The following is a 26,493-nucleotide window of genomic DNA, read 5'->3' as shown; positions in this document are numbered from 1 at the left end:
AGTGGTAAGTAACTTACTTAACGTAAAGGGGTCTCTAGACTCAGCGGTGGTGATGTCGGATCCTGAAGGGATGGCAATTAGGGCGAAGTCCCATGTATCCGATTTCCGATATCCGACATACGAAAATCGTCTCTTTTTGTAGTAGCTAGTTTAGCAACTATCACATGGTTCCGATTATCGGATACGAAAATCCGTATAAACTGTCAACTGTCCATGGTCAAATGTCAATTTTTTGTTTATTGTTTGACATTTGTTTTTGTTCTTTGTTTGGTTTGGTTAGTAATTGCAATATCGTTGTAAATTTTAATTGTTATTATGGATAACGTTTAAGAAACAATGAAGAAGACACAAGAAACTCTGAAAGAGTTGAAATAATTTTATCAATATCGTTTAGCTTCATTTCCTGCAATAAATTATTATGCCCCTTGTGACTTAATTTGCTTAAATATTTCACGGACCCAATATCTTCTTGGCCGCATTGTACGTTTTGGTTTTAGACCAGGGCGGATCTGTAAAAATATTAGTACATTTGGACGTTGAGAGGTGACTCAAATTTTTTTGCAGAAATTGCTTGAAAATAAATCAAATAATAATATTTGAGTTATCCTCCCTCTCAAAAAGGTCCGGAACATTGTTTAAATAAACAAAATGTCAAAAAATTAAGGAAAAATTCGATTTTTTTCTTGGTTTTTTGATTATAACTTTAAAAGTATTCATTTCCGAGAAAAGTTGTACTGACATAAAAGTTGCGTAATTAAATTTCCTATAATATAGAATTAGTTAAAAATTTAAGAAATACTCACAATTGTTGCAAAATAGCAATAATTTTGAAAAAAACATACAAAAACAAGTATTCGCATTTTACGTTTTTCAACCATTTATGCTACACTTAGGACCTTCATATTTCACCTTGAAAAATTTTATGATACAGTAAAACAATACTGTAAATTTCATTAAGATCGGTTCAATAGATTTTGCAAAATAAATTTTGCAATCCAGCTTTCGTAAAAAAAATTCATTTTTTCAAAATGTTACAGGACTGAAAATAAAGCAGATAGCAAGTTGAAAATTTTTTTGCACATAGAAGTGTACTGTACCATTCATTTGCAATTTTGCAAAATTAAAATCGCTTAACGCCACGGCGTCAGGAATTTTTTTAAATAAGCATTCATTATTGGTGCTACGCGCAGGACAGCGGATAGGTTGCTCTGATTGGACATTTCAATGACCTTTTATAATGATTGATACATTTTAATTTTTATGACATTTTGATATCAATAAATAAATTTGTTTATTGCAAAATAAAAACACATACTCTATCCTTTGAAATAACACTTTTATTAGCAAAAACTTTCTTTGTTCATATATTTTAACTTAAATAATAAAAGTTTATTATTTTTAAACATATTCAATTGTTTAAACAATATTTCACAAACAATAATAAAATTAGTTTGATTTTTGTGGAATTAAAATATTAAAATACAACAAAATATAGAGTAAGAAAGTAATATATTAGATAAAGATTAGAAGAAATTTTGGTGGAAATCAACCTGTGTGAATCAAACACAGCTGTCCTGCGCGTAGCACCAAAAATTATTGTTTATTTCAAAAAATTTCTGACGCCGTGGTAATTAATCGATTTTAATTTTGAAAATTGCAAATGAAAGGTAGAGTACATTTCTATAAGCAAAAAAAAATTCAACTTGCTATCTGCTTTACTTTCAGTCCTGTAACATTTTGAAAAAATGAATTTTTTTTGCGAAAGCTGTATTGCAAAATTTATTTTGCAAAATCTATTGAACCGATCTTAATGAAATTTACAGTATTGTTTTACTGTATCATAAAGTTTTTCAGGGAGAAATATGAAGCTCCTAAGTGTAGCATAAATGGTTGAAAAACGTAAAATGCGAATACTTGTTTTTGTATGGTTTTTTCGCCATTATTGCTATTTTGCAACTAGGGTTACTATTTTTTTAATTTTTAACCAATTCTATATTGTAGTAAATTGAATTACGCAACTTTTATGTCAGTACAACTTTTCTCGGAAATGAATACTTTTAAAGTTATAATCAAAAAACAAAGAAAAAAATCGAATTTTTCCTTCAATTTTTGACATTTTGATTATTTAAACAATGTTCCGGACCTTTTTGAGAGGCAGGATAACTCAAATATTATTATTTGATTTATTTTCAAGCAAAAATTTGAGTCACCTCTCAACGTCCATCTCAAAACAGATCCGCCCTGGACTATTTGGTTAATTTGGTTTTGTTTTGTTTTTGCGAATTAAAAGAAGCAGACATAATAATAAGGTTTTATTAACTTTACGAACATAACTTCTTCGATTCAAATCCATGTTTCAATAAATTGAATGCACAGAAATAAAATGAGGTTACGTTACAATTACAAAACGTCCGTTTTATCGGAAAAAGTTAAAATAATTTTATCTTTATCCGATGTCGGAAGCGTAGTTAAAAATTTCGGATGAAATTCGGCGCGAAAATATTCTGATTCGATTCTGACCAATGAGAATACATTCGGATCAACGAAATATCGTCGGAAATCGGATACATGAGACTCCGCCCTATTCTTTAAACGGCATTGGTGGGCATTGGTCGCTAAATGAGATTTTCTCTCACGGTTTCAGAATATTGCACACAACGTCTTCCATAGTAAATTACACATGCTGTAGTTCCTTTCCAAATTATTGCGTCTAGCCTCTACAATCGAATAGACCAGTGGTCGGCAAACTTATTAGCCAATGAACCAAATAGCCAAATATGAATATTATAACAATTTAAAAAATATGGGAGCCAAATCTGCTTGCTCAGTAAACTTTTATTATACTAATTAAGTAGTAGGTACACTGTAGACTAAATAAAACTAAATGGTCTAGCCGCTTAAAATAGTAAAAAGTCCCCGGCAATATTCCAAAAATAAAAATATCATGTTCTACATCAAAAAGAATTCGACCAAAAAATTTTTAAACCCATACCTAAAGCCCTAAAAAATTAAAACCTGTTTTTAGTCTTTTTGGCGATATCTTCAGTTCTAATCATCGTAAAATAATGTCTGGCTAATTGGCTCGGCCAAGGCCATCAAATTCACTAAAAAAAAAAAAAATCATCGTATAAACTTCTATTTTCTATCGTTTTGTAGGGTTTTTATTTCCAACAACACGCTATTCTTTTCAAAATGTTTGGCACAAAATTCGATTTTTTTTTAATGTGATATGTAGAACTGAAAAGGGAAAGAACAGCAAACGTGAGCTTTTTCAGCTGATCATAAGAATCAGAAATACTATTCCAAGCGTTGAAAATGAGCATGTCTTCCTTCTCCAGGTCATTCAAAGCAGACCACTTGTTTTGTGAACTAAGATCACATTTTTTTTCTCCAATATTTCCAATTCAACACAAAGAATTTAGAGCGCCATACCTCCTTGTTTTTTAAATCCAGCAGTTTCAATATTTCAAAGCTACCACTGCCAATTTCAAAAGGAGAATTCAACTCGGTTATTGTAGCAACCATCATCCCAACGTTAGACTTAAGTCAGCTTAAAAGTGAACACCGACGACAAACAGTGCGCGAAGAAATCAACACCGACCTCAGTGTAGCAGAAAACCAAATCCGCAGAACAGACAACATAGATGAAAAACTGAAGTATATAAACACTATAATAAGAACTACGGGAAAGAAACACCTAACCAAATCTCCAAAGAAACATAAGGTGTGGATGACACCAGACATACTAGAACTAATGGATGAAAGACGCAAATTGAAGAATAATTCAGAAAAATACAGAGAGGTTAATAAGAACATAAAGCAAATAATAAAGAAGGCCAAAGAATCATGGATTAAAGAACAATGTGTAGAAATGGAAGACTATGAAAGAAAGTATGACACATTCAATATACATAAAAAAGTAAAAGAACTTACAGGAACCCAAAGAAGACATCAAATAAGTTTGCTTAAGGACAAAGACGGAAATATTATTGTAGAATTAACAGAAAAAAATAATAGATGGAGTGAATACATAAGAGAATTGTTTGAGGACAACAGAAATAACATTGACAAGGTAAATGGTGAAACGGGACCTGAAATCCTAAAATGTGAAGTAGAAATGGCACTTAGAAATTCCAAAACTGGAAAGGCAAATGGACCCGATGAGGTTCCTACTGAATTACTAAAGCTCTTGAATGATGAATCAATAGGTATAATATTGCACTTATTTAACACAGTATACAATACTGGTATTATACCTCAAGAGTGGCTGCTGTCTACATTCGTTACACTGCCAAAGAAATCCAATGCAAAAGAATGTTCAGAACATCGAACAATATCTTTAATGAGCCATCTACTAAAGATATTTCTAAAAATCATCCACAACCGAGTTTATCAAAAGTTGGAGTCAGATATTAGTAATACACAGATGGGGTTCAGAAAAGGACTAGGTACTCGAGAAGCTCTCTTCGGTTTGAATGTTCTTACACAAAGATGCCTAGACGTTAATCAAGAAGTACATGCATGTTTTATCGATTTTGAAAAAGCGTTTGACAGAGTACGCCACGATAGGCTAAGAGACATTCTTGAAAGAAAAGACATAGATAATAAAGATCTGCGAATAATTCTCAACTTATATTGGAATCAAAAAGCTAACATCAAAATAGAAAACGAGATATCAAAAGCAATAGAAATACGTAGAGGAGTAAGACAGGGATGCATTTTGTCACCACTGCTATTTAATGTATATAGTGAAAGCATCTGTCAGGAAGCCCTTTTGCAAGCAAATGAAGGAATCGTAATCAATGGAGAGGTTGTAAATAATATTCGATACGCAGACGACACTGTACTAGTTGCAAGAACAGTAGAAGAATTACAACGATTACTTACAAACATAAATATTGCTTGCAACAATTATGGCATAAACATTAATATCGAAAAAACCAAGCATATGGTCTTCAGTAAAATCATGACACAACCAGCACATATTAGTATAAACGGCATTCAAATTGAAAAAGTATCAAGTTATAAATACTTGGGAACTTTAATAAACGAAACTGGAGACCAAAACAATGAAATAAAAAGACGTATCGAAATTGCCAGGGCCACCTTCATAAAGATGAGAAAATTCTTCTGCAACAGAGATATAAGCATCCCTCTACGATTAAGAATGCTAAGTGGCTACGTATTTAACACGCTATTTTACGGTGTAGAGGCCTGGACTCTCAAACAGAACAACATAAAAAATATTGAAAGTTTCGAGATGTGGTGCTACCGTCGAAAGCTGAAGATAAGTTGGGTTGATAGAATCACAAATCTTGAAGTAATACGAAGGATAGGAAGATACCCAGAAATTTTACTAACGATAAAACGAAGAAAACTCGAGTATTTGGGTCACCTGATGAGAGGTCATAAATACGCATTACTTCAAAATATAATGCAAGGAAAACTAGAAGGAAAACGGAATCCAGGCCGTAGAAGAATGTCGTGGATGCGGAATTTGAGAGAGTGGTTTGGCTGCACCACTAATGAACTTTTTAGGTCAGCTGTAAACAAAGTCAGGGTAGCCTTGATGATTTCCAATCTCCGATAGGAGTGGCACAAGAAGAAGAAGATTGTAGCATTAAGAGGATTTTTGACAAATACTAAAGATTGCAAGTCTGATAAAAACCAATTTATCAGCATAAGATGTAATTTGTTTCCTACAAATTTTTTTAAATGAAAATATAATTGCGCTTTCCGTGGATTTTTGTGCCAGAGCCTCACTTAAGGAGCCAAAGAGCCACATGCGGCTCCGGAGCCGCACTTTGCCGACCACTGAAATAGACCAATAGACTCATCTGCTCAGATGGTGGTTCAGGTGACTTAGTATGGCCCGATTGTTAAGTCAGTGCGCTCCACGTGAGATGTTCTCTAATCGCGCGACCACCGTGTTTAATATTATTTAGCATTATTATATAGGTAGTACCTATTATTTTATATTGTAGCATTATTTTATATTGTATTTGCAATATGAATCGTGCAAAGATAATTTTAGAACTTTAGTGGAGTCAATGAAGGTGGATATGAGTTATTACCTCAGATTTCGTTGAACCTCCATCGATTTTCATAAAAATTGGTGAGTGGTTAAAGGATACCTCAAGGAACAAAGGTGACATAGTGCCAACTTGCGCTTTTTGCATTTTAGGGGTGAAATACACCCCTTTTTTAAAAATTATTTTTTAGATTTCTGAAAGTGCAGTCACTGTAAGTTTTCACTTCCTATTTCGTTGAACCTTCATCGATTTTCATGAAAATCGGTAAGTAGTTAGAGGATACCTCAACAAATAAAAGTTATATAGCATCAACTTGCGCTTTTGCCTTTTAGGGGTGCAATGCACCCCTACTTTTTAAATTGTAAAAAATGCAGATTTCCGCATTATGGCGCAAGTAATCTCGTTTAATTAAGAAAAATAAATATTTTTTTTTATATTTATGTGCATGAATTACATTTTTTTTTATTTTTCAAAACTTATAGCAACCAAAAATCCGAAAATTAACAAGTCGAAAATCACGAAAACCTTATTCCTCTATATTTCTGAAAGTGTAGTCACTGAATGTTTTCACCCACGATTTCTTTGAACCTTCATCGATTTTCATGAAAATTGTTGAGTAGTTAGAGGACACCTCAAAAAACAAAAGTGATATGGCACCAAGTTGCGCTTTCTGCATTTTAGGGGTGAAATCCACCTTTTTTTTAATGATAAAAATGCAGATTTCAGCATTCTGGCTCAAGCAATCTCGTTTAATTAAGTAAAATAAATATTTTTTAACATTTATGTGTATGATTTATAATTTTTATTAATTTTTCAAACCTTATAGCAACCAAAAATCAGAAAATTAGCAAATTGACAATCACGAAAAAAATTATTCTTTTATATTTCCAAAAAGGCAGTCACTGAAGGTTTTCACCCCTGATTTCGTTGAACCTCCATCAATTTTCATGAAAATGGGTAAGTAGTTAGAGCATACCTCAAGAAACAAAAGTGATGTGGTACCAACTTGCGCTTTTATCCTGGGGGTGGATGTTACCCCTTCTCATGGGTGAACACTATTTTATTAAAAATAACCCCATCATTAGATAGAGGAGTAAATTCTAAGCAAACTTTCTTTTATCAAGTTTATAAATTTTTTATTTAAATAATATTTCATAATTTAATAAAATATTATTGGTACAGTAAAACCTCTCAATAACGGCCACTAAAAATAAAAAACAATTGGCCATTATAGAAATGTGGCCACTAATGCTAGGTTTCCTTTTCCACAAATACATAAAATATAATTGAAAATTTATTTATTTTAGTAATTAAAGCAAATCTAATTAAATATAATTCTACAAACAAACCTTTCATTAGATATCGCAGATCACTTTGGCTGATTTTGTCTGCATATATATTATGTTTGAGGAATCCCTTTTTTTGTGAGACTGGATATAGGACATTTCTTAAGTATGACTTCACATTCATGGTATATCGCTGCTATACAGGGATACTAATCTGTGCAATGTTATGGTACAGGCTACGTTAAATATGAAGTAAATGTGGAAGATATACACTGGTTATTCATTTCAATTTAATTTGATTGTTTTTTAATCGTTTACAATATTTAAAATAATTAAAGATATAAAGTTAGGAATTTCAAAAATAAATTCAGTTCTCACTGACAGGGTGGGACATAATAGAGTACCATACAATACCGTTTCATTACAATGCTCATTACAGGCATTACAGGCTGCTCCGTTTGAGAAAACTCATACTCTCAAACTTTGAGAAAACACTCATTCAGTTTCGACCAACCCTGTATTACCTAAAATTAAACGTTTTGCTAGATTAATAATTTTTAACAATAATAGACTATATTAAAAATCACTTGAACATAAATTGATTTTCTGATGTCAAATCACTACAATTATACAGGGGGTGAATATTGCTATGAAATTTGAAAAAAAAACGTAATTATCTTTTAAACTACTTCGTATAACATCACAAAACCTGATATTTTAAGAAATAAAACATAGAGGAGAATCCAAAAATGTAAAAATATACAGGCTGTTCCATTAAACAAAAGAAAATTTTGTTTGACCCTCTCAATATGGGTGGCCCTGTATATTTGGAAATGTATTTAAATTCTGATATTATCTATGCCCCAATCTCACCTAAATAAACTTTTTTCATATCTCCTACAACAAACGACTAATTGGACTTCCCACAACCTGTATACATACAAAATCTCCGCTATAAAATTTTTTAAAAGAAAATGTTATTGGTTTTTTTTAAATAACTCCGTTAATTTTTGAAATATGAGAATAATCCAAAAACTATTACAAAGCTAAATAAAAGATCTGTAACACTGTATTAAACATAACTTTGTAAATCCTTTATTTTTTTTTTAATACAAGGTGAAAGTGCCCCGGTTACATGGTTCTCGCAGTAAAATTTCCGTTTTAAATGTTTCTATCTCGGTTATTTTTTGTCGTAAAAAAATATTAAAAAAAGAAAAAGGTTAAATAAAGTTAAAACTAAAATTTTTCTCTACCATTTTTTAAGTATATTAAGTATTTTTTGAGTTATTATCAAAAGAAAATGAACTTCACGAAAATTTGAAAAATTCTAATTTTTTTTAATCGTATTTTCTTTCAAAAATATGCATTCTAAACCGGTCAAAATTGTTGAAGTTATTACTCATGTTAAAATAAATAAAGTTTTAAATGGGTTACTATAAATTTTAATTTTTGTGGAAATGACGTAGGTTTCATTTTCCATTCTCCCCTATAAAATTTAAAAGGGTCCTCTTATTTCCATCATAACTTGCTTAATTTTGATGCTATCGACTTCTTATATAGCTTTTGGATAGTTACCTTTAAGTACTTTATTAAAATGTTTAGTATCTCTATTTAACAAAGTGCATCGTTTTCCTGTTATTTAAGCTTGAATACTAAGATTTGAGTACTCGCGGAAAAAAAATCTACATTCAATTACATATAACTCACTTTGTATATGTAATAAAGGATTTTTCGAATAAGGAGCTTATTTATTTTTATATTATCTTCGATTTTGGTAACAACAACTTTTTTGAAGAAACTTATGGTTTTTGAGTTATTTATGAAAAACTGCTTTAAAACATGGATTTTTTTCAGGAAAAATCAAAACTTTTGATCTTTAATAACTCAAAAACTATTGATTTATTGAAATAACTTTATATAACAAATTTTACTTATAATTTATCCCTCTATCGATTAGTGGTATTATTTTTAATAAAATAATTTCCACCCCCGAGAAGGGGTGGCATCCACCCCCAGGGTAAAAGCGCAAGTTGGCACCATGTCACCTTTGTTTCTTGAGGTATCCTCTACATACGTACCAATTTTCATGAAAATCGATGGAGGTTCAACGAAATCGGAGGTGAAAACCTTCATTGACTCCACTACTTGCCCTGTTGCGGTGTAGGAAAGTTGGTCATAACACTTCGTCGACGGAAAAGTAGTCGACAAAATTTGGTCGACAAACAGTTGGTCGAATGCACAATTCATCGAATGTACAAATCATCGACAAACATTTGATCGAATGGATTTTTCGTCGACAAAGGCCCAAAGGGCGGAAACACACCAATATATAAAATTAATTTCTTTGTACCATATTTAAAAAAAATTATTTTATAGATTGCCAGTCCTAAGCCTTGGATAAAGTGCGAAGGGAAATTTATTCTCACGATTTCTTTACCTTTTTATTGATATTGACTGATTATTGCAGTCGAAAACATTGTACGGAAATACCTCGATTCCCTAACAATTTATTTACCTCAGCATCTCGCATATTTTGTCTTTTCCGCAAGTGCCCCCAAATTTGACTTGTCCGGAAATGTTCCGTTCTCAAGTGCGCTGACACCAAAAAGAAGAACGTACAACATCACTAATTAAAATATCGGTTAATATTTTTGTGGTACTAAGGCAAAACCCGATATATCAAAAATTATCGAGTTTTCGTTTTTAATGCCAATATGTACATTGAGTGATGAAGAATATGATGACAAAACCATACATGGCTAAACGCATCCATGTAACCGGTAGATGATAAAATTAGTTTCCGATATGCCCTATTACAAAATCACGTTTTTTGACATATCGGGGTTTGCCTTAGCACCACAAATTTGCTGTCTACTCTCCCACCGCAGCCAATTTTTTCATTAAATTTAAAAATAATTAAAATTTAGAAAAAAAACATTAACAAAACCCCAAAAAAATTAAATTCAGATATGTATAATACAATATTCCAGTTAACAAAATAAAAACCAATATTCCGTCGTTTGTCACCATTAATCCCTTTATCCTAAAGATAAATAAGAGTTTGTCGACGAAAAATCCATTCGATCGAATGTTCGTCGACGAATTGTACATTCGATGAATTGTGCATTCGACCAACTCTTTGTCGACCAAATGTTGTCGACTAATTTTCCGACGACAAAGTGTTCTCGACCAACTTTCCTAGATCCGCCCTATTGTAGGATAATAAAATAAAGGTACTACTACAAATTTGAAGTTTACATATTATATTGAAATATAATTAATATTATTTCTACATTTTTATATTAAAATCTGACAGTCACATTGTGTAAAGCTTATAATAATTTTATTAATTTTAAAATTTTATTTCGTAAAAAATGCCAAAATTTGGATATGTGAGACAAGATCTCACTCGCGACCACTCATGTGAAAATCAACCTAGCGCCCAATAGCGTGTTAAAAATAAACTAATAAGCAATTTTTTATAAAGACAATAAATACGGCTTTACTTTATAGATAGATATAGATAGATTTTTACTTTAGATAGACGTTATAGCTAGATAAAATTTTCAACACGAAAAGTCTCAGATTTAAATAACTATTTACCATTTTAATGGTGAATTTTGCATCTGAGACTCTTCAATTTGTTAAGAGATGTCGCTGGATCGCGTCCCAATGGGAATTTGAATGATCTTTCAAATTTCCCTTAAATTGATGGTTGAGCTCTTTTTCGATTCAGCGGAGTACACGCTAGCGCTGTTGAAAAAGCCTGAAATGGTGGAAACAGCTGTCCAGCGATTGTGCATCCCTCTGAATCAAAAACAAGCAAAAACAATCTTTTACTTTTCTATCTCTACTCATATTTGAGTACTAGAAAGTCCCTCTTCTGTCCTTTTCTGAGACGAATGAAAACGGAATGTGATTGCAAGGAGTCCTTTTTGTTTTCTATATTCGTCGTCTGCGGTCTTATAAATTGTAAAAGTCGCAGATTAAGGATGTACCAGAAAGAACTTTCAACACGAAAAGTCTCAGATTTAAATAACTATTTACCATTTTATTGGTGAATTCTGCATCTGAGACTCTTCAGTTTAAGATATAGATAGATTTGGTGACACTTGCTGAAAATTGCTGAATCTGAATCTCTCGTAGGGAGATAATAAATAGTAGATAGTAAAACCTTTAACGACATTTTAGGGCCTTGGTTTGTATCTAATACCGCTAAAACCGTATTAGAGGCATTAATACCCCAAAAAGTCAGATCAACACTTGATCTTACTTAATACTTAGTATTAAGTAAGAAGAAAAAATAAATCCCGCAATATTGCGAACTCTCTCTCTCTCTCTCTCTCTCTCTCTCTCTCTCTCTCTGGTTTTCTACATCCATTTCGACTACCTCTATCTGTCTTTTGTTATTCTCTATTATTATTGAAGTTCCTGCTCAGTAAAACATATATTTTTAATAGGAGTTTCCTATATATGTTATATTTCCTACTTTCCACTATTTCTTGATTCCAGAGTATACTGTTCACACCGCCTATCAGTTTTCTAGCTAACGTTAATCTTCATTTTATTTATTGATCATGTTTCCCCATTAGGTCGAAAACGATTCTAAGGTACGTGAATTGACCACAGGGCTTAATTGCGTCATTATTAGTCCTGTCGCCAGGGGGGGTACAACGGCCTCGTTAATTCAGATGGACTTACTCAAGTTTTTTTTATGTATTTTGACCCGTAGAACACGAATTTTTTGGGTAACAGTTGATCCGGATGTCGATAAGATTGTTATATACCAAGAACTTGAGGAATCAAATAACAGCGATTTTTGGCAAAACAAAACAATATTTTGTATTTTGTGGGCCATTTTAAGTAAAAAATATTTCTACAAGTTTTTTCGTAGGATGCACAGTTTTCGAGATAAACGCGGTTGAACTTTAAAAAAATCGAAAAATTGCAATTTTTGAACCCGAATAACTTTTGATTAAAAAGTTTTAAAAAGTTTTAAAAGTTTAAAGTTTAAAGTTTAAGTCAAATTATATCGGTTTTGATTATTTGCATTGGTAAAAATTTATTTTTTTATTGTTTAACAAAGCTATAAACACGTAGGGTTTCCCGTGCTTTTACATGCGTTTTAACGCATGTAACGTAGAAATAGTCTTGATTGCACTAGTACCTATTCTACCTACTCGTTCGATTTTAAATGAGAAATCATAGAAACATCACTCACGCACTAGTTGTTTGTAGCTTTGTTTAACAATAACACAATAAATTTTTAGCAATGCAAATAATCAAAACCGACATAATTTGACTTGAACTTTCAAAGGCGCTAAGCAGAATTGCTATTTTATTTTTTAATCAAAAGTTATTCGGGTTTAAAAATTGCAGTTTTTCGATTTTTTGAAAGTTCAACCGCGTTTATCTCGAAAACTGTGCATCCTACGAAAAAACTTGTAGAAATATTTTTTGCTTAAAATGACCCAAAAAATACAAAATATTGTTTTGTTTTGCCAAAAATCGCTGTTATTTGATTCCTCAAGTTCTTGGTCTATAACAATCTTATCGACATCCGGATCAACTGTTACCCAAAAAATTCGTGTTCTACGGGTCAAAATACATAAAAAAAACTTGGGTAAGTCCATCTGAATTAACGAGGCCGTTGTACCCCCCCTGGCGACAGGACTATATATTCTAATGTTATGTTCGTCATCTTGGTTCAGATTGGCAGATATCTGCTTAGTTTTTGCTGTATTATTTTTCAATAAATATTTTCTATATTCTTTTTGAAGTGTCCTTGCCATATATTTTAGATCATCTTTATCATTCGCTATGATAACCTGGTCTGAACAGAAACCAAAAGAAATATAATAAACACATCTACATCCATATTTTTCATTTTTGTTTCCTTTATGTCAATGCTTCCGCAACAAATATCTAAAACCAGTTTGGCAAAATACAGCATCCTTGACGTAGACCTTTATTGACAAGGAATCTCTGCGATTATTTCATTCATAGGAGATTCTGACCAATAGAAAGCTACAGAAATAAAAATTACAGCGATAATTTTTAATAATATTCCGTCGTCAAGCATTACGTCATATGTCCTTCGTTACTACACAAAAATGGACATTCAGTGACATTAATGACAATTAATGTTTTACAACTTAACACAGAGAACACCAAGAAACAGGTTTTGCAAATATTCAGGTGAAGATATCAATAAAATATTAGTTAACATTATTTAAAAAACAGTTTTATTCATAAAATAATTTTACCGAATTACTCTCGAGCTAGAATTATCGTTTTGTTTTGTACTCGTGACACTTTGACATAATTTCATTTTCCTTTTAGTGAATTAAAACTCTCAAAGTGTCGCTCGGGAAACAAATCGATAATTTTAGAGCTCTCGTGTAATTACTACTGATTATCTATTTTCATCTTTGATTTGCAATGTTGTTTTATAGAAATTCCGTAACGCTTTTATTGATTAGAGTAAAGAAAGCCTAAATAAAATTTCGTAACAAATATATTCATTGTTCAAGTTAACAACAACAAACTCAGTATAATATATTAGGGGAGTGCATTTAGATTTTCACTTCGGAAAAAATCAAACAAGATAAAACTTTTTGTAATTTCATTAAGAAATGTTTAATGAACTTTATATCAAAAAGTTCTACTCGAGAAGTGGGTGCTTCATTTTTTATTAAACAAATGAACAGCGAAGTTAGATATTTTTTTAAATAACTCCGAAAATATAATTTTTAGAAAAAAACTGACTTGACCATTGAAAAATTCAGAAAATTTTACAAAAAAACCTTATATAAAGATTTTTCTAAAATTAAATCTATAGCTTCTGTAATTTTTTATTTATAACGCTAAAGTCACCCTTCTCACACACATTGGCGCACTGTAAACTAGCGTTGGAATAAGTGCACGGTTGAGTTTTTTTAATGTAATTCTTTAACTAATGGATCAAAAGAAATTTTACAAATTGATCATGAAATAAGATGAAATAAGCTATCTTATGGTTGTAATAAAAAGGAATAAAATGTATGGACATAAGTACGGTGTGGGCGGAAAATGAGCCTTACATGAATTTTGTTTAAAAATGATTTAAAAATGTGTAACTAATACAATTTTACCTATAAAACTCTCAAATTTGCACAACTTAACTCTCAATCATCTTACTAAACGATGTTATATTCAAAAAAAATCTCAAAAATTTAATTAAAATAATACGATGTCTCAAAAAATGTAATTTTTGAAAACTTCGTACTTTTACAGAATTCCCACCATTTTAAGACGGTATTACTCAAGTTTGAATAAATCTAATACAATTTTTTTGTTATTTTTTTAAGCCTGGGATGTAATCTTTAAAAAACACTGAATTATTTTAGTTTAAAAATGAAATAAACAATTTATTTTTGAGAAAACTAAGAAAGATAACAAAAATGTAATACAAAAACCGAAAATTACCAGCTGAAAAAATGTATATACAGAGTGATCAAAACTTTTTTCTGTAAAACTTACCCAAAATACATTTAACAATAAGCTTTAGCAATAATAAATGTTCAACAAAAAAATTTTTTTAGCTCTTATACGGTATGTCTGCGTAACTTGGAACCTATTGATAACTTTTTTAATATCAGTTTTACGAAAAAAAGTTATTCTTTATAAAATACTCTGCATCGTATATAACATAAGATGCAACCATCAAATATCAAATTTTGTTAATTTTGTACGAGGTATGTCAAAAAATATGAATTTCACTCAAGAGTAAAGTACCTTTATATTTCACAATATCGAAATTTTTTATAAAGAAAAGTTGTTTGGAATTAAAAACTATGTTCCAATATGTAATTATATTCTTCTAATCGAAAATTTGTTTTTTTTTTAAATATTCTTTCTAATACATTTTAATTTTTAATATTATTGTGAACATTTTTGTTTATCTTTTTTTTTAAGAATGAAATTCCATATTTGTTTGATTGGATTCTACTTGTTTTTCATTTAAATATCCGCCATTTTCGATCCGGCATTTTGAAATTTAAATTTTTAATCTTTAATTCAGATTCAACAACCTGTTAAAAATAAAGACAATAAATGTTTTAGAAAAATGTTCTTTTTTATGTTCTTTTTAGAAAATCCGCATTTTGGATCCGCCATTTTATAGTTTATAATGTTAACATTTAAGTTAGGTTTATCAAAGCACTCAAAAATAAATATATGTAGAAATAAATATATTTTGTAAAGAAATTATGATTTTACAACTATTTTTTAAGTTATTCGCCATTTTGGATCTGCCAGTTTATAATTTAAATTATCGAAATTTGATTCAGGTTCAGCAACCTCTCAAAAATATCCACATATATGCAAACAAACACGTTTTATAAAAAAATTCGGAGTTTACAACTACTTTTAAGGATTTTTAAGAAAAAATCCGCCATTTTAAATCCGCCATTTTGAATTTGCAAATTGTAATGTCAGATTCGGGTTCAGCATAATCAAAACTAAAATAAAAACATTTTTTATCAAAATAAAATGTTGAATTCACCCAAATTCTTAACATTATTTATACAAAATAATTGTTATTGTTTAAACAATTAATAAACAATTAGCGGCGAAATTTGTGAGTAGAACTTTTTACTTTAACATATTTATAAACTAACAAAAAAAGTTTAAGAAAAATATAACCTTGTTTGATTTTTTCCGAAACATTGTATCTTTTCGTTCTAATTGCACTCCCCTATATTAGCTGTCGAAATATTTATTTAAAAATTAGTTACTTTAGCTTCCCTCAATATCATACAATACGTACTCGTACTTATTACCTATTTTAGACTATTTAAATTTAAACTCACGTTTTACAAGGGCACTATATGCGTATTATAATACAGTGATGAGCATGCCAATAACCGGCAAAATAGCTCAAAAGATGGAAAACATAATACATTGCGAAACAAAAAGAGATGAAACTAGTGAGATGGAAATTATCGTTATAAACGTACAAATTAACATTATATTACAAAGTTTCCCATCTTTAGACGTATCAGAAGAGTATGACAACTGTCACTGTGACAGTAGAATTTTGTAAAATACTCCTGTCACAGTCGTCTAAAGGTGGGAAACAATGTAATGTAATGTTAATTTATACGTTTATAACGATCATTTCCACCTCCACTAGTTTCATCTCTTTTTGTTTCGCAATGTACATATATTATGTTTTCCATCTTCTGCGCTATTTGCCGGTTATTAGCGCGCTCATCACTGTATAATCACAAATGCGTGATATACTGATGATCCAAAAAATTTCCAGGCATAATAAATATGTTTACAACTATTTATTTAATATGTGTTATTTTAACTTTGGAACTTCTTAAGTTCCGTTTTTACGCCATTTTTTATACATTCATCATGATTCAATTTATATAAAATAGATCATTCAGATTTCATCAAAAAAACAAAACAAGTTCTCATGATACATAAGATTACAAGATATTTATGGAGATATTTGGCTCTTTTATGGATACTTTTACTTTCTAAAATGGAAAAAGACAATTTTTAAATATTATTAAAAGAAAAAACTATTATATTTAAGGTTATACTTTTTTTTATACATTATTAAGAAGATTGCTAGGTATATAAAAAATTACTATTTTTAGTTGTTTTTCACCACTACAAAAAATGCATTTTAATTTGGGAAATCGGCCGGCGTAACTCAGGCGGTAGTATGCTTGGCTCGCGTGCTGGTAGGCCGGGGATCAAATCCCACCCCGGAAAGAACAACTAGACATTTTTAAAATGTCTATAGGCCCCAGGTTGACCCAGCCTGAATAAAATGAGTACCTTGGGTAAAACCAGGGGTGATAATAGGCAATTGAAGCGTAGCACTGGCCCTGTTACCTTCCTTGTATACTGTAGGCCCTAGATATAACAGACTACCCTGCTACAATCCCAAAGCCGCGTTAGCGGTATGAAACGGGAGACTATTATTATTTGGGAAATGATTTTACTCCTTCCTGTAACATTTTTTAAGTTCTAACCGGATTCAATTATTCATGAGCCTTAAAATTAATAAATAAATCTTTAAAAAGTAATTTTTTTAATTTTTGTGCCTTTATTCGCAATTTTAAAAGAAGTTCGAAAAATTGTCTATTTTGGGGGATGAATTTAACCCTGTAATAAAAAAGTAGGGTCTTTCTTCTTACATTTTCGGGGTTTATTTAGTAGTGGTATATATAAAGTGTCAGAAACATGTTGGTTTACTGAGATTATTGTAGCAGATTTTGTTTTATACTTATGGAATTTCCCCAAGAAATTGACAATACTAAGATATAATAATTATTAGTAGTTACCTACTAATAACTTTTGGAAAAATATGTGTAGGTATCAAGGCATGAAACATGTTCATAAACAAACACTGTCAAAAAAAGGAAATTACCAATATGTATTACCAAAATGAAAATCACCTTTGCTGTTCATATTGTTTGTTGTTTTTCTCTTATGGGAGCACAGAGATAGATAGATATTTATTGTTTTTAAAAACTACAGTTTTATAACAATGAGTTTAATAGGTATAGGTTATAATAATTAGTCTAGTACATAAGTAATAATAAATAGTCTAGTACATAAGTAATAATATATTTAACAAAAAGTTAAGCGCTACCACTAACTGAAATGGAGAACTGAAATACGAAGATCTATTTCGAATATAAAGTGACGGTACTACGACAGACGAAAAACGACTAGAAGAGAAAAGGAGACCAAGAGAAAGAATTGCAATGGGCTTTCAACTAAAGTGGAAAAATAGGCAGATCTCCTACCTGTAGAAGGGAGACAATGGAAGAAAATGTACAAAAAATTATGGAAATAATGGCAGGAGTAAGTTTAAAGATCGAAGAACAATCAAGAGAACTCAGCGAGATTCGCAGAGAACAGAATTGATATAGAGAAGAAATAAAAGGATTAGGACAAGAGAATATACCATTAAGACAAGAAAACACTAAACTAAAACAGGCACTTTTTCAAATAGAGGAACGGCTGGAAAGTTTGGAAAATGAAAAAAGGCGAAAAAATATAGTTATACATGGTTTGGACATAGATAGGTACAAATGCCCCAGTTATTCTAAAACATGCCATATTGGTATGATGAAGAATGTAAATAAGTAGCACAGTCAATAAGAAAGGTAAGATCCAAAAATCTCACTAATAACGAAGATAACAATAGAGAAGAATACAGAGAATTGAAACAATCATGAAAAGAAGCAAAACGAGAACAAACTGAAAGAAATAGAAGGAAAGTTTAAAAAAAATGAAATAAGATCATTCTACCAGGAAGTAAAAAAAAATGGAAAGATGATATCAGAAAAACAACCCATACATGAGAGACGATAAAGGGATACTGCTAAATGAGCCGGAAAAAATAATGAGAAACTGGCAAAATTATTTCACAGGACTGCTAAATAAGAGCGAAGTACAAAAGGAAACAAACCATGAAATTGAAGATGGCATATCCTTGACAGTTCCAAAATAGTATTTTGAATGATTGTTATCCAGGTACAGATGAGCTTGCTCCATATACAGCAGGCTTTGAAGTCTTGAGTCCCATTTCACGTCTAGGCGATTCCTGTTCCTCTCTACCACGTTTGGTTGTTCCTCTGGTGGTAATTCTAGGTATTTTGTTTATGTATCTAATCGTTAAGTTTTTCTCCCCATTATCTATACGATTTTGCAGCTCTGTTCTTAATTCAGCCATATATTTTGACTGGCAGGGTATATCAAATCTTGTTTTATATATATTTTGGAGTTTGAGTTTTGATTTAGTTTAGATTTATTTTTAAGAACAAAAAGGATATCTTCACTGGATTTCATAGTGATTTTCAGCGGCCTTGGTTTCATATCTTGGCGAGGATATCCCAGCCGGCAATGCGAAGCTATTTGTAAGTTAGGAGCTACCTGCTTTAATATTTGTTGTGCATTAACTTCATCGGATTCTGTATTATTTTCTGGAACACCCATTAGCAAAACATTTTTTTTCCCTTTGTTTCCTATCAGCCAGATCTATAAGGATATTTTCGGGAGGAGTAGATTCTATTTTCTGGATTTTCTTTTTTAGTCGTTCGTGTTCTCTTCTTAGAACTGCTATTTCCGAGATGCAAGCGTCAATATTTGTCGATTGAGAATTTACTAAATTATGTAAGTCAGATATTTGAGTGTTACATGTAGCAATAGCGTTACTCAAATTAGAAAACTGAGCCATAATTGCGTTGAAGTGCATTGTGCTAGCATCTGCTTCTGTGGTACAATTTTGACACTTCCATATCAACAAGGTTGTAAGTGAAAAATTTAAGGGTTGGGGTTGAGCACAAACACCGTGCCATGTTGTTTTGCATCCAGAACATTTCAGTTTGCTACAATCTGTCGGTGTTATAATTTTGCGGCATGCCTGACAATTTAAATCCATTATAATAATATTAACCGTACTATTATAGGTACCACTAATTGCTTAACTTTTTGTCTAAGGCAATATTCAAGTTTCGATTAAGTAGATCGTAGAAATGTAAATTGTATTTCTTGTTTAAAAATTAAGTTTTTCTACTTAACAGTTGTATTTATACCAAAAACTGTTCAACTTTTAACTTATATTGTTTGAATTCACAAGCGACTATTAAACGATGTTACCTCTACGGCTGCTAGAACTAAACTGTATGGGAGTACATAGGAGGTTTGTAATATATGTAACACGCCCCCTCTATTACACCCCATCGAGCTATCACACAACCCCTATTCTCATTTAAGAAAATCATCGATGACGTCATCACGCCCAGATGGGTGACATCACTAGTATGATATATATGCCAAAAAGTCGTAATTTCAAAATACAAATTGACCTGTTTCGGGATTTTTTTCCAGAATCGTCCATTCTTGAGAAAATGAATTTATTCCAACTTTTACGTGCTCACTGTATAAGCATTATGCTTATAAATCCCAACCCTAATCATAAAACACTATATAAGTTTCTAGTATTTCTTCTTGAACATTGTATAAAACTAAAGGTAAATCATTTATTTACTCATCTAATATCTAAATCAATGCTAATACTTTTTACACATACAACACATTACATGGATCTTATTCTAGATTTAATAGATTAAGATAATACTTTTATAACGACAATAAATGCAAAATCTTTTTTACTGAAAATAGCTCGTTCGTCAATTTTTTTATGACAGTTAAATACCTACAGTTTATTGAATTGTATGCGTTCAAACTATGTAATGAAACGTTCATTAATAAAATTAATACTTACGCGGTAAAGATAAATGATAAGTAAAAAACGTTTAGCTGTAATTGCTAAGTATGTAGAAGATAAGATTATGGAGAACTAAAAAGACAAAACTGTAGGGCCATTTAGAATATATTATAACAAAGTCACTTATACGGAACGTGCTTTAAAAATATAGAAGATAAAAGAATTTTTTGTGCCCGGTTAATTTTTGAACACTTTCTTTCCAGATCAACGATACACAACATTATAGTAAGTATTTTGATTTGTGTTTTTAATTTTTGTAACATTACCACAGATTATAAATTTAAAATCATTTTGCAACAAAGACATACTGAAATAAAACAGCGCTAATCGAATTTTCTATAAGATACGATTGGTTAAAATGTTAAATGTTAATTTATTAGTATTTCTGTAAAACGGCAATAAATGAAAAAGGGGGGGGGGGCAATCCTTTTCTTATTTACTCTTCTTTAACCAGTTAGATTGCACTTAGAACTTATATAATTCGCCTAAAAAATCTTTATCCACAGAGAACGACAGTTCTCACCAGTGGCGCACAACACCCCTACAAGCGACACTATATATACACGAAATTTTCGATTTTCTAAACCTGACTGAATTGAAAATTGGGCCAAATCCCACCTTAAAGTTTAGGAAAAGACTCGTCCATCCATATGTTACCTCTCCATTTTGGTCCAAGGGTGTGGATTTTACGGCCCTTCCCATTTAAAGCCTGTTTTTCGTTCTCGTCCCCAAAACTCCCAAAAATTTCAAAAATTTAAGCCCGACCTTTGCGGCTTCTGATAGCACAGATCATTACCTTTCCAACGCATGTTTAATTTTGAAAATCGGTTATACCATTCAAAAGTTATCGAGCTCAGAAATATGACTCAATTTTTATTTAAAAAATGGAAAATGTTTGTGGATATGTATGTATGTATGTATGTATGTATGTGTGTGGAAAAGTTACACCGATCTGAATTTTTTTTTCTGTGTTTCAAGAAGGTGTGAGGGCCGATTCAGAACCGGTCTAATTTTTGACTTCTGACTACCCGTAAGCCAGCTAGAGGACTAGGTAGATACAAAATAGCATATTTTTTGGGCGTATATATCTTAGGTTCAGGGAAAGACAGGAAAACCGCAAATACACCAAATCAATAGGGTTGAGTTAAGCTTTCAAGTGGCGCCTAAGCGATCAAGCTGAGACATACACACTGCTCGCCATAGCCAAAAAACTGAAAAATTAAACTTTGAAAATTTTGGTTTTTCGACAATTACTCAAAATTTCAACCTACGAATTGCACCAATAACTGAGCGTTTGTAGAAGGACTCAGGACGCGTCTAACGGTGTATACCTCATATCTGGGAAAATTCGAATTTTTAAGTTATAGGCTTCATAAATATAATCAAATCTATTTCTTACGGGAAAAACGGTTTTTCAAGCTCAATAATTCCTGTAATACGTTCAGTTATCATACTCGATCTTGGATGCTGGTCAGATACTACTTGTCAATACGTTTCAAATTCATGTTTAGTGATCAACATCAGGTAAACCGTTCAGAAGTTATAGAGCTCCAAAAGTATAATTAGTCCAGGAACTGAAATTTTTCACTTCGCAATTTTTACAGAATGGATAGATTTGCTTGAAAATTTGACAATAAGTAGTGGATAGTCCAAGGATCAAAATCTATATGATGCCGAAAGACGCTTTTACCATGGGGTTGTTGCCACCTCATCTCGAGGGTGGAAATTTTTTATTATATTTTGACCGCAAATGCTGGTAAAAATATTAATTATAAGCAAAAAATGTTCATTATACATTTTTTTGATAAAATTAATAGTTTTCGATTTATTGGTTATCGAAGCTGTTAGTTTTATATCGAAAAAATTACCAGAGAACGGCAGTTCTCGCCAGTGGCGCAGAAATACGCCCCCCTACACGCGACACTATTATATACACGAAATTTTCAATTTTCTAAATCTGACTGAATTAAAAATTGTGCCAACTCCCATCTTCAAGTTCAGAAAAAGACTCACCCATTCATATGTCAACCATCCATTTTGGTCCAAGGGTGTCGATTTTACGGCCCTTCCTATTTAGGTATGTTTTTCGTTCTGGCCCCCAAAACTCCCAAAAACTTCAAAAATTTAAGTCCGACCTTTGCGGCTTCTAAGAGTACTGATCATTACCTTTCCAACGCATGTCTAATTTTGAAAATCGGTTATACCATTCAAAAGTTATAGAGCTTAGAAATGTGACTTAATTTTTATTTAAAAAAGGGAAAATGTTTGTGGATATATATGTATGTGTGTTTGAAAGTTAAACCGATTTGATATTTTTCCTCTGTGTTTGAAGAGGGGGTCAGGGCCGATTTAGAACCGGTGTAGTTTGTGACTTTTGACCACCCTTAAGCCAGCTATAGGACTTGGTAGGTACAAAACGGCATATGTTTTGGGGGTATATATTCGGATCAAGAAGAGCCAGGAGAACCGCAAATACATCAAATTAATAGTGTTGACTTAAGCTTTCAAATGGTGTCTAAGCCGTCAGAATCAGACATACACACGGCTCAGTATAGCCGAAAAACTGAAAAACTAAACTTTGAAAATTTTGGTTTTTCGACAATTACTCAACATTTCAACCTACAAATTGCGCCAATAACTTAGCGTTTATAGAAGTACACCAGACGAATTTAACGGTGAATTTGAATTTTTTAGGTTATAGGCTTCATAAGTATGATAAAATCTATTTCCTATGGGAAAAACGGTTTCTCAAGCTCAATAATTCCTGTAGTAGCTTCAATTTTCATACTTGACCTTAGATCCATCAGATACTACTGGTCAATACGTTTCAAACTCATGTTTACTGATCAAAATCGGTTAAGCCGTTTAGAAGTTTTTAAGCTACAAAAGTATAATCCAATTTACGATTATTACCGAAATGGTTTATGTAGTTGTAGTGGTTACGACGCTAAATTTGATCTGGCAACGGGCAATCCGACTTCATTTACCGGCCATCTCAATTTTTTTTCAATCTATTTCGAATAAAAAAAAAATCTAGTGTACATTCGATGGACACTAGATCATTTGGGAGATAATGCAACAAAGGTGACCATTTATAAAGCTTGACGTGTAATAGAGGAACATTGCATTCAACTTCATACATTTAATTTATAAATAACTTTGAAAAACTCCTGATACAAGAATAAAAAACCGCTAAACGCCGTAAAAATGAGTGGCGCATAAAATATTCCAGCTACAAAAGATCTGATATGAATATTACGTGGCGCGAAAATGGATTTTCATTTGATGCAAAACAAAATTCTAGTTTTATTTTAAAAGATTTTTCCATAATATTTGCTAAATTTGAAGTAAACGCGCCACAAAAGAGTTTCAAAATTCAAACTGTATCAAAGTTACTCTTTTGTGGCGCGTTTACTTCAAATTTAGCAAATATTATGGAAAAATCTTTTAAAATAAAACTAGAATTTTGTTTTGCATCAAATGAAAATCCATTTTCGCGCCACGTAATATTCATATCAGATCTTTTGTAGCTGGAATATTTTATGCGCCACTGATTTTTACGGCGTTTAGCGGTTTTTTATTCTTGTAATATATTTAAACATTTCACCAAATTTCATTAAAATTGATTTAATAGATTTCGCATTATAATTTTGCAGTTTTTTCTAAATTGGAATTGTTTAAAATCTTGCACAACAAAAACTAGACTATATAGATGTTTTCCATTTTTTTACAAATAAAAATAATCCACTTATCTCACGTAATTTATAGAATTGACATGATATGATTTGGGGGCCTCAGGAATGTTTTAAAATTATAAACAACTTTCTCGGTTTCTTAAATCTCGGTAACTTAAAAATCGATGGAAAAGTTTTTCTTTTTGCTGATGATACCAGTATCACTCGGAGCAGCTCAAATATTGCAAATCCTCATGCTACTATAACTTCTAATCTACTTACAATAAAAACCTGGTATAACTCTAATTTATTCTCGTTTAACGTAGATAAAACAGTAGCATTATCTTATAAAGGATCTCTTGAACCCTTACCTCTTAATAACAGCCAGATCAGTACCGTTGATTCTGTAAAATTTCTTGGTATTTTTTTAGACAGTAACCTTAAATGGTCCCTTAATATCGATTCTTTAAGGAAGAAACTATCTTCAGCAAGCTATGCTATAAGATCTGTTTCGAAAGAACTCAATTTATCATCTTCCAAAATAACATATGTTTCTTTCTTCGAGACGCATTTTCGATATGGTCTTCTTTTTCGGGGTTCTGGTACAGCATATTGCAGAAGCTACTTTAAAGATCACAGGATTTTAACTCTTTCTTCCTGGTATATCTTAGAAACTGTTTGCTTAATTCATAAACATCTACATGTCTTTCCAGCAGCCTAGTCATGACAACTTCACGAGAAATTCTACCTTTGACGTATATTTATCGACCCCGTCTTCTGAGATTAAAGAAATCTATATTATATTCCGCAAGAAGTTTACAACCTTCTCCCTGTATAACTTAAATATGCAGCATCTTTCCCCAAATTCCGTAAAATGACAAAAGCTTACCTATTTGAAAGATCATATTATTCAGTAGAAGAATTTCTTAATCAATAACTAGGAAATTACAGTAACCTTTCTACAAATAGTATATTTTTTTCTATATTTGGGTGTCATATGTAGCAGCCTAACTTTTAAACTTATTACATAGTTACTAGGTAGACTATGCAAGTTGCAATTTATTTAAATTTTTAAATTTTGCAATTAATTGTTTCTGTTTTACTTCATTATTATAATTTTTTATGCACGACCAGGCGATAGAGTCCATATTATGACGTATACATTTGGCGGGCGTAAAGCGCCACTTTAGCGCCCGTGGGTTTCTTTATCGCCCGCCGGGCGGTAATGTTAGATGGCGGGTGGGGTTAGTGAAACATAAAGTTTTTACTTATTGTATGTTATTTAAATAAAGGAATAAAATCTTTAGCAATTAAACATACGTTTCCTACATCTATAATTTTATATTTATAACACAATTTGAACAACTATTTATAGAAATATTAGGGTTTGCTACTTTGCTCTATTGTAAGTTGCTATGAACTTCCAATAACTCCGTATGATTTGCGGAAGGAGCATGCCCAAAAGAATCACCATATAAATTTGTACTGCAATCTGAGCAACTTGTAGATGGTGTATCAACATTGACAATTTTTAAGACGATCGTGCCAGGAATTTTGTATCTTTATTAATAAATGATCATTAAAACAGTCGTGCATAAAAATTTGTACATATGTATTTCGGGCGTAAGCAGCGTTTATGGACCTTACGTGTTAATAGCCCTTGCCTATCGGCTTAGGCTCTTACTTACACGACCGTGGTCCATAAACGCCTATTTTAAACCCTTGATACATAAATAATTATAATTATATTGACGATTTGCCAAGCCAATTGAAACCTCTCTACTCTGGGTATAGAGATTTTGAAGAAAAGAACTGACAAAATAGTGGGAAAATAAATGAGAAGAGATTTAAGACAAAAAGAAGAGGGGCTTAGCTCAGAAGGACAAATTAAATGGGCAGAGAGACACTAAATCTCAAGTGGACATTCGGGCTAGCTTCTATACACCGAATATTGGCTTTATTAGAGATACAAAAAGGAAAGGTTTGATAATGAAATTATAGCAACTAGGAAGAAAATGAGACCTGCAAACACCAAAGTGGAAGAAAAATAGATAAGAATGCTAGAGATAAAATAATATCGAGATACAACAAAGAAAGAAGAAGAACAAAGGGCGCCAACTCGAACGAACAACTCGGCTCTCAGAACCAAGAAGTTGGACAGGTTCGAGATTTTTGAAGTAACGAACAACAGGAACTCT

The 26,493-nt window shown here is 31.6% G+C and overlaps 1 protein-coding gene across 5 annotated transcripts in view; it reads left to right on the top strand.

The window, feature by feature from the left end:
- Nucleotides 1-26,493, top strand: part of LOC114328093 (proton-coupled amino acid transporter-like protein pathetic) — a 275,550-nt gene that overhangs the window by 122,483 nt on the left and 126,574 nt on the right. Inside the window, exon 2 of one of the 5 annotated variants that reach the window (XM_028276853.2) lies at nucleotides 20,825-20,846. The exons of the other annotated variants lie outside the window; for them this stretch is intronic. The gene's annotated coding sequence lies outside the window, so the exon portion shown is untranslated. The remainder of the gene's footprint in view (nucleotides 1-20,824; nucleotides 20,847-26,493) is intronic. 5 annotated transcript variants of the gene reach the window in all.

This window comes from Diabrotica virgifera, chromosome 3 (genome assembly GCF_917563875.1).
Source record: "Diabrotica virgifera virgifera chromosome 3, PGI_DIABVI_V3a".
In the NCBI taxonomy this organism is placed as follows: domain Eukaryota; kingdom Metazoa; phylum Arthropoda; class Insecta; order Coleoptera; family Chrysomelidae; genus Diabrotica; species Diabrotica virgifera.
The sequence above is the reverse complement of the archived record's forward strand: the minus strand, read 5'-3'. Positions and strand labels throughout refer to the sequence as shown.